Source organism: Lactuca saligna, chromosome 7 (genome assembly GCF_052625555.1).
Source record: "Lactuca saligna cultivar CGN05327 chromosome 7, ASM5262555v1, whole genome shotgun sequence".
Taxonomy (NCBI): Eukaryota; Viridiplantae; Streptophyta; class Magnoliopsida; order Asterales; family Asteraceae; genus Lactuca; species Lactuca saligna.
The window spans coordinates 125,968,199-125,982,904 of NC_136423.1; the positions used below are offsets into that span (position 1 = coordinate 125,968,199).

General features: G+C 32.0%; 1 long non-coding RNA gene and 1 other non-coding gene across 2 annotated transcripts; both read right to left on the minus strand.

Moving 5' to 3' along the window:
• Positions 1-3,308: 3,308 nt before the first annotated feature.
• TRNAR-UCG (transfer RNA arginine (anticodon UCG)) lies at positions 3,309-3,382 on the minus strand. The gene has a single exon. It is a non-coding gene; the product is annotated as a tRNA-Arg (tRNA).
• Positions 3,383-10,261: 6,879 nt separating this feature from the next.
• Positions 10,262-11,031, minus strand: LOC145007613 (uncharacterized). The gene is made up of 3 exons (XR_013663008.1): positions 10,782-11,031; positions 10,556-10,660; positions 10,262-10,473 (listed from the first exon to the last, which is right to left on the minus strand). It is a non-coding gene; the product is annotated as an uncharacterized LOC145007613 (long non-coding RNA).
• Between the last annotated feature and the right edge of the window lie 3,675 nt (positions 11,032-14,706).

The following is a 14,706-nucleotide window of genomic DNA, read 5'->3' on the forward strand; positions in this document are numbered from 1 at the left end:
AAATACATAAACATCATTCAAAAGAAGTAATTAACGCCAGCGCGTTAATCCCAAAAGTTGATTCCCAAACCTGCTTAGCGGTTCCCTGAGAATACAAGTTATTTCAAAGAAAAAGTGTCAACAATTATGTTGGTGAGTTCAATAGTAGTTTAGAAAAATTGGATGCCATTCCAAAATGGGTGTATGTTTTCCAGAAAAACTCAGTATTTCAAGTGTGAAGAGTTGTGACTTGTTGTATTGAAAATGAATGTATTAGATCCTGAAAATCTCATATTTTCCCTAATGGATGAGATATGATTTGTTGTATCTTCCAAGAAAAACCCTTATTTTCTTATAAAAGTATGAAATGCATATGAATGTTCGTGTCATAAGTTGTAAGTAATTGCACCAGGAAAATCCCTTATCTTCCTATTAGTTGTTTGGTTTGTATACAGGAAAAACCCTTATTTTCCTAACATGGCTGGCAGTCTCTAAGACCGAAAATCGCAAGAAAACGATGTTCTTAAAAGTTGTGTCATAGTTTTATATAATAAAGCTATACGAAGATCGCGTTTGTTAGCTGAAGAATAGTTTTAACAGTCACTCGTTCATAAAAGCATAATACCATAATAATTGTATATCCGATGAGTTTTATAACCATACTAAACATAATATGCCTGTAACGACGTTCTTCAGGCATCGCAGCGTTATGACAACTGTCACCCCAAAGGACGGACTGTAGCTAACAGTCAGGGCGCGGGATCATGACTTCCCGTATAGATCTATACACATTTGACACGTTCTCCGAACGGGAGACTCTGGTTATAGACAGGACTTGCAGCATTACTTTCTAATAAAGAAAAGTAACGTTTGAAGATATATACGTCTCATGGATTCTCAACTAAGCCTGTATTAAAGTGATAGTTTTTGTATGCAAAGTTTATCCTTTTTCACAATGTTTGACGAAACATGAATCATAAGTTTTTAGAATGTATAAAACGACTTAACGATGAAAGGTACTTTGAAATCATTATATACTTTGCATAAGTCTAATGCACACAAAGTATGACAAGAGTTTTCCATAATAGTAATGAGTTCCAAGTGATTTATTCGGTAAAACAAGTGAAGTGAAACTTTATAAAATACACGATAATAACCGTATGTTTACTTGTATTCCCCCCTAAAAGAGTATAAAAGCATTTAAAAATGTATTTAAAGTGTGTTTGAAAGGGGTATGAACTCACTTGATTGAAGTGGTTGATTTGAAGTAGTCGAGAGAAGAATCGAGCAGAACTTCGATAGGAAGAGTTGAAAACGCGGGAAATCTCGAGATTCTCGGGAATCTTGGGAACACAAAACCTTCCTTCGGGACTTGAAGGTGAAAACCGGGGCTTCGGGAGGGTCTCGGGGGCTTAAACGCAGAGTTTCGGCGCGAGAAAGAAAGGAACTGAGCAATGGAGCTCGGAACCCATGAAATCTACTTATAGGGGCGTTTTTGGGGTGTTCCACGTCGTGGCAAGTGATGGCCACGTCGTGGGGAGTCAAGCTTATCGTCTTCCATTGATTGGACGCCCTCAGTCACTTGCCGGGTCGCGGCAAGCTTGTGCCACGTCGTGGCAAGCCTGACAGCCTCAGATTTCGGACCTCGAACTTGTAAAATCCATAACTTTCGCGTACGAACTCCGTTTTCGACGTTCTTTATATGCACGCGTAGCTAAAAACATGATCTACAACTCTCGTTTAGACTTCATCGGCAAATTCTGAATTTTTTTTAATTATTTATTTTTAACGGGCCGGGACGCGATAATTCCGTTAGAAATCCATAACTTCTTCATCCGATGTCCGTTTTCGTCAGACTTTTCATCGTTGCGCTAATAATGTTGAGACCTTAGATTCTCATTTAGGTTGTTTTGGTCAAAAGTATCTTGAGCTCTATTTCGAGTTTTTAGCTGTCTACTGCTATACCCGAATCTTGGAAAAATCATAACTTTCTCATACGAAGTCAGATTTGGACGTTCTTTTTATGTACGCTCACGGTTTGAGGTTATCTATAACTTTAATTTAGATACTTAAGGCTAAAAACTATTGTATTGAAACTTCGCGTTTTTCGTTTAATCGGTGTTGCCGGTTTTGCCGAGAATCTTCGGTTGGTCATAACTTCTTCGTTATAACTCGGATTTTAGGGTTCTTTATATGTACGAAAACCTTGATACGATTCCTACTACTTTATTTAACCGAAATAAGATTTTAGGAAAATTATATTTTGACCTAAATTTGATTGGTTTTACATTACATTGTCTCAAAATATCGGGTTGTCACAAGGAGGACTTGGAAGAAGCTCCAATGGAGGATGATGTTGATGGTGGCTTTAAAGAGCGTGATTTTAGAGAAACTCCACCATTTTCGTCCATTAGAAGCCATGTTTCGATGAGTGGTCATAAGATATAGGAGAATGAGAACCAGAGGAAAACAGTGGAGGAGGGAGAAGTGACGAAGATGCTGGTAGTTGACAATGACGAAGGAGTTTGGTGTTCGTCTTCAGAAAATGGAAAAGGGGAACAGATAGAAGAAGAAGAAGAAGAAGAAGAAGAAGAAGAAGAAGAAAAGGAAGAGGACGATTATAGGGGTTGTGTTGGAGTTCAGGTGCTCGCCGGAGTTTTGGTGTTCGTCGGATGTCTTGGTTTTGGATGAAACTCACACTTCCTGTTATGATTTCTGGTGAAAAAATAACATTCCCCTGTAAAGAAGTCTCCTACGTTTTCGGCGAAAATGGTGGGCGTCGGAGGTGGTTTCAGGCGAAACGGCAGCCACCGATGGTGGTTCTGGACAAAAGAGGGTTGCACCGGTTATGGAGGTGGAGTTGGTGATGAATGGGTTTTATGATAAAGATGGAAGAGTAATGGGTTATATATTTATTTATTTATTTATTTTGTTTTAAGATGATATATATATATATATATATATATATATATATATATATATATATATATATATATATATATATATATATAATTAAACTAATTAAAGTATTACAAAAAATAGAAAAAATAAATTATAAAGGTATAAAAGTATTTTCAAGTGTATAGGAACCAAAATCACTAAAAAGATTCAAAATTGGACCACTGGTTCACCACCAAACTTTTTTGAACCAAAATTGTATAATTTTGACAACCACAGGGGCCATTTTTGCAATTTTGTCATGGTGAAACTCAAAAGTAGAGTAGCTAAACACAATAGAAAGAAAGTGCAGGGATCATAACTGCATAAAGGAAAATAGAAAGAGCAGAAATTGAAAATATTCAATGGGTACCAAAAAGTTAATTAAAAAACGACCACAGTGGGAGTCGAACCCACGACCTTCTGATCCGAAGTCAGACGCGCTAATCCACTGCGCTATGCGGTCATTTGTGGTATATTCTTTATTTATTAATATATATATATATATATATATCCAAGATTCTGAATTCAACAATATTATGTTTTTTTTTTTTTTTTTTGATTTTTTAATTGAACCTAGAAATAGCAAGGAAACCTACGAAAATTACGAATCTTTGTTGATAATAATTTCGGAATATAATAAACTTAGTTTGATATAATCCATTTTTCTAATTTATCCTTCCACTTAAAAAAATGGTTTTCCAATTATATCCTTTCACTAATCAAATGAAATCAACAGTATAGTCAACAACTTATGAAAATATTGAAAAACATGTAATCAGCTTGATGATTATCACATTATGAACCAGATGAATCAGAAAACTTATTAATCAGATAAATCAGAAAACTCATTTATCAGATGAATTAGCAACAATGCAACATAACCAATATGTCCTTAAAAAGATGAATAAGAAAACTTATTACTTAGATGAAACAAATGTAATCATCAAACATGTAAGATGCTTTGATAGGAGATCGACGACGAAGCAGCGCCAACCGGCAACCTGCGATGAAGGAATAACGGCCAGAGATGGAAGAGCGGGATTCTTGAAAGTCGATTAGGAAGGAAATTAGGGAAATTCCGTTCAGATTCTTCTTTCCTTTTTCATATATTTTTTAATTAACAAAAGGGTATAAATGGAAAACCAATATTTTTAAGTGAAAGGAAAATTTGGAATAGTGGATAAATATCAAATTGAGAAATTAAATATCCTTCTATATTTTATTTTTATTTATCTTCATTCCCTGTCAAATGTTGATTTGTATCATATTTAAATATGACATATTTAATGAAATTGATAATATTTTAAATCTATTGTAATAAAATGTAGGAGGATTTTTAATTTCTCAAATCAAATCCTATATGTAATACTTTTTATCCAACAATAAAAGCCATTAAATTTTTAAAAACTTTCTATTTGAAGACAATTTTCTTGAGCATTTATAACATGGAATTTGTTTGTAGTATAATCATAACATTGCCCTTCGATTTTAAAACAGAATCCATTTGACTCTTAAAGATGAAATAAAGGGTTTTACATGTTCATGTTGTTTACTTTAAAAATGAATACGATTGTTGAATATTGTTTCTTTTGTTTTTTGTAATATTTATGTGGTAATTTAAATTCATGTATCTTGAGTAGCATTTAAAATTAAAAATTAATTAAAAATCAGTTAAGAATGTTAAGCTTTTTTTCAAAAATAGATAATAATTTAAAAGAATCCACCAATAACCATAACAAAATATTCTACATATTTTTCTCATCTTATACCATATTTAAAATAAAATAAAAAACTTCAACTTAAAACTATGCTTTAAGAATATAAATGTCTATTTTGAGATGAGAAGCGTCTTTGAAAATCACCACTATAAAAAGTTTAAAAAATATTTTCTTGACAGTATTTTCATAGTAAACAGTAATTTTAGAAATTGAAGCTGCAATTATTTTATTTTTTCCGAAATCACATTGTTTAGGGCATTTTCACAGGTCAATCTACGAAATTTGTAGTTATTTGTTGAGAAACCGTAACTTGTACTTAATTTTTTAGAAAAAGCTTAATTTGTTTTATTAGATTAGTTATTTTCTCTTATCTTTATTAAACTCAAAATATTTAGTTGAGGCATACTTATCTAATGAGTTAAACATTTATGCAAGTATGCAATGAAAATGAGGAACACTGCCAAGCCATGTTTTGAAAACCGCACCGGACCGGCCGGTTCGACCGGTTCAACCGGGAATCGGTCCCGGATCCAGTTATTAAAGGCTAAAAAACCGGTATTCGTGTGAACCATTGAAAACCGGCCGAACCGGTAAAACTGTTCAAAACCGGAAATTTTAGAATATATTTATTTTTTTAATTTTTTACATAATTAAATATAATTATGATATCATTCGGTTTTTTCGGTTTTTAAGACCGGTCCGACTAGTTGGACCACTTGAACTATTGAACCAGTAAGACGACCGGTTCGATCTCCGGTCCGGTTTTCAAAACCTTATTTAGACTCCATTGCGGGAGAAACCAATTGTATGATCAGTCCATTTCAACTGAATCCATTGGTTAAACACTTAAATATGAATATGTTTCAATGAAATAGATTGGTCAAAGGATCAAAATGAATAAATTATATCTTTTTTGAATCGATATGCACATCCATTTTGAACCATAGGCCAAAATGAATCTAAATGTGAGTTTATGATTCTATGTATATACAAAAGGGGGGGGGGGGGGGGGGGGGGGGGATAGGTAGCTGCACATGACCCAATTTTTATTTAAAAATACAAAATTATTATAAAGATAAATGTCCTATTTTTCTTGTTCGTCTTAAGCTTTTAAAAATATTTTATTTTTCAGAACCGGCCGTGGGTAAAGATGCCATTAACTAAAACTATGGTCAAGATGAATTCAATGATACATATTAATATGTGTTGGGTTAATTTTTTATTTTTTTGATGTTGCTTTTGTTACGACGAAAACAGAAAAAACATGACGTTGAAATGACAAATCTCAGAGTGTCGTATCACACCCCATAGTAATCATGTTAATAATTTCTCTAACCCATCCCAAAGTTTTATGCAAAATATTATATGTTGTAATGAGATTATAAGTTTTTGAATCTTAAATTTTATTAAGGATTAAAGATTTTCAATCAGCTCAATCCGATCTTATTATCTATTTTGACCTATACAAAAAGTTACAATGTTTTGGTCAATTTGATTTATGGACTAGTTGCTTAAAAACAATTATAGTTTTGTGTTTTTTCATTTTAATAATTATATTTTATTTTTAGCATCAAATCCGTTATATATATATATATATATATATATATATATATATATATATATATATATATATACATTATAATGCATTTATGAATGTGGGTTCCATAAATTTTAAGACTTCTGTCTTAAAACAAAGAGAAGGGATACTAGCCTTTGGATGAAAAATGAAAGGTCTAGATAGTGATCCGTGTGAATGCCTATCGGCTAATCAAAATTAAAACAAACTTAATTTAAAGGGTGGTTTGATTACACAAAAGCTGAACTTACAAACATGTGCACCAGTTACAAGAAACCACACAGATCACCCCACGGGCCGTTGATCCGTAGCTTTTATCCAACAATTTAAACTGAAAGGATACGGATCGCCATTCTTGTTCGTCTACATGTCTCCTTATAAGGCTAAGTGGAGTGACACTCGCCAAAGCCACTCGCTTAGCTCGCCATGGATTTAGATACCACCCCTTAGCTCTCGCTAAGGGGTAAGGGGGTCGCCAAGCTCAAAGCGAGAAGTAAGAGAAAGAAAAAAATAACTTTGATTGGGTGATTTTTTTTTTTGTCCATGCAAAGTAATATATGGCTGAAAATTAAATATCTCAATTCTCAATCTATGAACTCAACAACCTCAACTATTTATTTGTGATTTAATATATATATATATATATATATATATATATATATATATATATATATATATATATATATATATATATATATATTCAACTACCAATTCAACTAATATAAATTAAACCACACTCTCACCAATTTACACACACAAAATACCGTATCTTTTTCACAAACTCTCTCAATTCAAGAAAAAATATCTTCATCTCAAACAAAAAAAAAACCCAAGAACCAACAAAAAAAATCTTCAAACCTTCCATCACTACAAAATATATATTTTTATTAAAATAAAGTAATTAAATTAAATTACAAAAAGTAAATACAAAAAATATATTTATTAAAATATAGTAATTAAATTAAATTATAAAAAAGAACTGCAAAAAGTTGAGTGCTAAGAGTGTTACCATTCCTTACCAAATGTTAAGTGTAGGTGTTAAAAGGAGAAACGTAATGTGACATTTAAAATGCTTATGTGGCAAGGTGACAACTGCCAAGAGTGTCACCACTCCTCTTAGCCTAACCCTCTTCAAATTCATCTTCGTATTTTTGGCATCTCTAAATCCCTTACTCCCTCTCTCAATCAAAAGTTAACAGTTGATACCAACACCTTTTGCCCCTACGACTACGAAATTTTGCTCACTTCATATCTCTGCCATCTCTTCCCATTCAACAATTTCAATCTTAGGGGGTGTTTGGCTTAGTTTTTCAAAGTCCAAAGGTCCTTTTTGGAAAAGTTACAAAAAGTTAGGATTTCCTGACTTTTCCAAAAAGTTCCTTTTACTTGTATAAAAACTCTAAAAGTAGCTTTTAAAACTAGTTTTGACAAACATCTTTTGTTTTTTTTCTTTTCCAAAAAAGACTTTTGGGCTGTGAAAAACTAAACCAAACACCCTCTTAGCCGTCGTCAATACCAGTTGTCGACACATCGATACCTCCCCAGTCTGCCTTGACGAAGCACGACCACCTCTTCCACTACCTTCCTCACACCGAGATCCTCTCTCTGTTTGTCGTCGTTATAGATCTGGAAAAACTCTAGATCTAAAAGTCGAACAACTTCTACACTACCTTCACCACCACTCCGCATTTGTTTCTTTCTAATCATCATGTAGGTATCTAATATTTGTATATTTTTATCTACAGATGTAACATCCCCCTCTGACACGTATCACAATATTGTCCGCTTTGGGCCACTCGGCACGAGGACTTCCCAGGGGGTCACCCATCCCGGTACTACTCCTGCCCGAGCACGCTTAACTGCAGAGTTCTTATGGGATCTGCTGCCCTCACGACTTTAAAACGCGTTGTGACAAGGAAGGTATCCACACCCCTTTATAAGGAAATGTTTCGTTCTCCTTCCAAGCCGATGTGGGATCGGATCTAACCCACTTTAAAAGTGGGTTAGATCTGATCCCACATCGGCTGGGAAGGAGAACTAAGCATTCCTTATAAGGGGTGTGGATACCTTCCCTATCACAACGCGTTTTAAAGCCGTGAGGGCAGCAGATCCCATAAGAACTCTGCAGTTAAGCGTGCTCGGGCGGGAGTACTACCGGGATGGGTGACCCCCTGGGAAGTCCTCGTGCTGAGTGGCCCAAAGCGGACAATATTGTGATACGTGCCAGAGGGGGGTGTTACAACAGATCAAACCCTAACCAAAGGTAGATTCGATTTAGTGTCCACCAGTTCTATTAGGCCGGATGAATAGGAGCGGGAAAGGGTTGAGGGAAGCTTCCCTCACTCCTGCACACCACTCCGTGGGTGAGAGAAAAAATATGCGGGAAAGAGATGGGGGGAGGGGGTGTCGTACTCTCTCCCTTTGTGCTATTGGTCAGTTTTTTATTTCTTTTTTATTTCTTTGTATCTTTTTTAATATTTATAAAATTATATTCCTACTAAAAAAATATAAAAAATATATCAAAATTCATGGTTTTTAATTCTCTACAAAATGAATATAATATATGTATGAAATATATTAAAAAAAAAGTGAGGTAAAGACTTCTCATCTATTTTTTGGCTTTTAGGTGAGGGAAAGAAAAGTGAGGGAAAGGAGGGTATGACCCACAAAAAGTGAGGAAAGCTTCTCTCCCACACCCTCCGGTCTTAGGTTCAGATTTCTTTTTCATATATGTTTTTTACTCTTTTGTGTTCTAACAAGTATTATTCAAAAGGGATGTTTTTAAGTTCTCACAAGTTCCAAATTTTTTCATTGGTGTTCTCACATGTTTGAGTTTTTTCTGTTCAACCAAGAAAACGCTTTTACGTTTATAGGGAACAAGAAGCTGGAAAAAAGATGCATACACCCTAATGTTTTGACAGCATCTGACTATATGCTTGGTTGTTGATGAACTTTTGGTTATGTCCCTTTTATTTTCCATTTGCAAAACCCATATAAAGAATGCAAAACAATTTTAATCAGAGATTGTATAAATATGTGTTTGGATAAATTTTTCTGTGTAGACCCATGTTCATAAAGAAATCTTTGGTTAAATCATTATGTGCATCTGGTATTTGAATCTTCATATTCTTCTGATAGATTTATGTATGTGTTGCATCAATAGATGATGAGCAATAGTTTCATCCATGTGTGAATGTATGATTTTTTTTCTGCATTAAATCAATTTGTTTTCATTTTTTTTATGATATTAAGTTAGGAATATTTTTTTATCGAGATATGAGTTGGAACATTGGTATTGTTATTTGTATACCTTCAAATATTGAAGATTTGTATTTTTGTCAAACTGTATTCATCTATTTTTGGTCGTCCTTAAAGGCGTTATAAATACGCACTACAAGAAATTTGGGTGTTCACCTACACATGTTATGTGTGCCTAAAAACCTATTATGTGTTGGTAAGTGGCTTTACCCACACATAAATTAAATGTCATCATGTGTTGGCTCATGACTGTAGATATAGATTATTACCCACACATCACTTATGTATAGGTATAGATAAAGTTATACCTACACTTGTATGTGTGGCTAAACCTAGTAAGTATGTGTATGTAGAAGTGATATGAGTTGTTTAGATAGATGATGATGTGGTTGATGACATGGCTAATGACATGGAAAATAATATGGACAATGGCGTGGACTAGATAGATGATGTGTTAAGTTACATGACATGTCCCTGGAGGCACGTGTCATAATACAATGTGTGGATAAAAATATTGTATGTGTAGGTAAAAGCGATAACTATATTCATATTGATTTTGATGTGTAGGAAAATTATTGAACTATTGATATGAATAAACTTAGGTCATGGGTCACATTGTTTGGTACATTGTTTATTTGTTTTATTTAACCCATAATTTATCAACATATACATGAAATCAAACGTGCATAAAATTTATATAAAATATGTAGCTTAAAAAGAGAATGATTTGAATCTATTAAAGAAGAGAGAAATCCCATAAATCCTAAACATTACAACGATGAACCAAAAGACAAAATAAACTTCATTTAAAAGTACAAAGTTGAGGTCATACTACTTTAAAAATAATACAAAACTATGTATGTTCAAACTTAAATGATCTATGCTTATGCTTGGTAGCCTTCTTCAATGATCTTTGAACGGAGGAGCACTTCAAAAAAAAAAGATAAGAGTCACGCTCAAACCCTACCATCTGTGAAATTAGTTAAATACACATTGATAATCCTGTAAAAGATAACTAAAAGTCGTGACTACCAGCTCCTTATAAAAAAAATAAAAACTAATGAAATAAATAATAAATGCTAACCTTAAATCTTGTTTGATATCTCTTTGACTCTTCGTTCATCTTCCACCAAATCACAAAGTAACTCGTGCAAAAACATTATAAATAATTTTCATTGCTTCCTCCTTGCTGTCACAATTTAAAAAAACTGCATAAACAAAATTATACCTTCGGGGAGGTCCTGATATCTAATATGACCAAAGCAAAAGAAATCTTGAAAATTCAACGAGAATGGCCAATAAAAACTTACTAGAACACAAGTTGATTAACACATATTTTATACAATCCTACAACAGTGAAGCAAGAAGAAAATAGTCTTTGGCTTCTTTGGTTGCAATATACCGAACAAGACTTTACTGCAATTAAACAAATGGGTTATTTAAATAGCCATAAAAGGAGATGTGGGCAGCGAATTAAGGGTAGACGTGGGTAGAGGAAGCAAAGCCTAGTCGTTTGTGTTTGTGACTTTATGTATATCTATAGGGGAGGGGGGAATTAAAATGAGGAGGGAATTAAAAAAAAAATATTAGAGGGAAAAGAATATGACAGGAGGGAAATGAAAATTTAGAATTTCATTCTCGTGCAGCCTAGTATTGTTTGAATTTGATAGGATTTTGACGTTTTGTGGGGGCGATTTTGTTGGAACAACCGTCTCCATGTATAGCCATAATCTCACCAATTTCGGAAGATATTATCTAGATCTCAAAACCTCATCCTAATTTACATTCTGTTATTGAATTTATACTTTAGTTTTAATTTGTTCTGAATTTTTGTTATAAGTGCCGATTTACATATATTTTTTATTTAAATGTCATTCCATATTTATCTATACATTTTATATAATAGTATTATGGGTAAGAATATGCACACATTAACCACAATTTTTTAGAGTCATAAATATGTGTAGGTATTAATTTGCTACGTCATTAACAAAAATATAAAACAAAACATATAATACTCTATTTAACTACATTTAATATAAAAATATTTTGTGCACGTAAAATTTCAAAAATTACTTACACATGTATTAAGTTTTTATGTATGTGTAGATAGTTTTATTTGCATATAAACAAAATTCAACATATTTGTGGATAATCGTACATGTAATATATAATCAAATTTTGGGGGAAATTTTCCCACCTACAAAAATGTGGCTAAAAAGTATTACCAACATATATTAAGTGTTTGCCTTTATATAAAAATAATTATTGACATTTATCTACACATTACCCACACATTGATATGTGTAGCTAATTTATGTGTGGGTAAATACCCAAATTTCTTGTAGTGACGTTACATTGTTCCAATTTTTGTTTCAAAGGACATGTGTTCGAAATTGAACAACGTGGGAAGAAGTTCTCTCTGCATTTAGATTTAAGTTCTTTGTAGTCAGATCCGTGCATATTTGTGTTTCTAACGAAGGAAAGATACGAGCTACTTTACATGAGTTGTATTTTTGTATATTGGAGTTTGGAATCACTTTCACCTTTTTCAAATTTGAAAAAAAACGAAGGAAAGAAAGAGAACCACAAAAAGGAGAGTATGAGACTGTATTGGGTTTCCGTATATGGTATGAATATGTGTTTTCGGATCTACATTAAGAAGTGTTTTAAGATCCGGATATAAAAAGGGCTTTAGATGTAAATGAGATCCAAACTCTATTTTGTTCTCTTTTTTTTGTTTGTGATATAAACTGTACATTTTCTTACGCTTCAATGTTTTAGTGATGTTAACTAGATTTTTTTATGTGTTGGTAAATCAAACAAAGGAGTGTTAGATGAATTTGTGTCCTGTTTTGTTTGTATGACTATGTTTCGATTGTACGTGTACACGATTATCTAAATTATTCCATTTAGTTATATATTAGTATTTGGATCTTGATAAAATTATTGTGTTACTATTTGGTTAATTTGTTCGATTTTAAAATAAAAGATGACATTTGAATATTTGTTTGTACTTGTCAGAGGTATAAAACAAAAAATGGCATTAACTCTACGTTGTGCATGATATTTTGAGATATTTATTAACTCTACATTGTGCATGATATTAAAAGAGACAATGATATTTTTTGAAAAAAAAAATGACTATCTATTTAGTTATATTTAGCTTTAATAATGATTATTAATTAAATTCGATAGATCTTTTATTTTCAAAAAAAAAAAAAAAATTGTTTTACACTCTATTTATTATATTATAAGTTATTGAAGTACATTGGTATATATTATCATATGATAATATATGAATAATTTTTTTTTTCCAAATTTTATGCTGTGATACGGTTTATATGTATATATGATTTCTTTTTATTTATGTTGGTATATATATTATTATATGATATGGTCGGGGTAGGATTGACCTCTAAGGGTGGGCAAGCTAACGACTTAAGTGTAGTCCAAAGAAATACACACCTAGACGACTTAAAATATTGACTCATTTTCACATCTATACACAAACTAATCTGAAAATAAAAATCAAATTGTAATAAATTAATAAAAGATAAAAAGAATACTAAAATTCATTTTCAACTACTAATAATAGACGTGTTAAAAAAACTAAAACTAATTATATCAAAATTTAAATATAAAATGCTATATACACTAAGATCACTACATGGTCATGATATTCAATAGTTGGTGTAAAAAACAACATATATTACGTACTTTTAAAACAAAATAACAATATGCTTTTATTTTAACCCAAATAATAATGTCCATCAAAACGAAACTATATACTGAAATGATACAATTTAAAGAACGCCAAAATGAAACTCATTTCTGGCCGAAAACTAATTGCTGAAAACAGGCAAATCACCACTGCCACATCGCGCGGGTACACCACTAGTATATATATATATATATATATATATATATATATATATATATATATATATATATATATATATATATATATATATATATATATATATATATATATATATATATATATATATATATATATATATATATATATATATATATATATAGTATTGTTATCCCCTTTTATCGGGTTTAATAGGTCGGTATCATAGTGTAACTTTCTTTTATTCATTAAAACCACCCTTCAACTTTTTTTTTTCTAATTTGGCCATAATAATAACTTTTTATATATTTTTTTGTCATGTTAGGTGTTTTTTTTTGGTAAAAAGAGTAAGAGGATGTAAAAAGAGTAGGAGGATCAATGTGAAACGGAAACTAAACAAACAAGTTGGTGTTAAAGGTGCAAAAGACGTGAATAATTGAAATAATTTGAAAGACATGACATCGCAATAAGTAAGTTTAAATTGTACCCCAAAATGTTCGTTTTTTTCGAAAATGACGAATCAGTGTCTGATATTGGGCAAAAAACTGATACATAGACCGACTCATTTCTTATTTGGGTAGACTCGTTTGGTTAATTGGGTTCAGGTATGAAAAATTAGGTAATTGGTTAATCCGTATTTTTATTTTCAGTTCAAATATCGGGTATGCAAATTTAAATTATGGTATATGCCTGAATACCCGATTTATCGACACGCAAACAAATAAAATCCTATAAAATATATTGGTATGTTAGTAAATTTCACAAAGATGAACATGGGAAAAGCAAACAAATAACCACAAAATTCATAGATGAGAATAACATTATGTTGAAATTTTGTGGTGGAAATGTACCGAACGCATATTTGTAACAAAGAAAAAAAGTTTGGCAGGCTAGCAAGGAAAACTGTAAAACATGCATAATTTATATCAAAAAAAATAAAGATATAAGAACTATATGTAGTAATTATGATGGTTAAAAACCAAAACCCCATAAGTATCATTTTCTGCAAACATGTTGATAGTAGTTAATAAACCACATATTCTAATTAGCTAATATTTAGCTCCTTCAACTTATGTGTGGAAATCAACAAAAACAACGACCAAAATCAAGGAGTAACATGATATGTAGATCACCGGTCCAAAAATGACAAATTTTTAAAGAAATAGATCAATGTTTAAATGTGAGTTGGCACACGTATAGAAACAAACACTACCTCCATTTCCATTTCCATTTCCAGAAGAATAACGTGAGTTGGCACGCGTGACGCGTCAATGCATGTTGGTTCATCCATTTGCCACTATGACATCCTTCTGCAACAAGGATGCTTCCTATTGCAAATTGTCAAATGTCAACCCAATCACACCTTTATATACGAT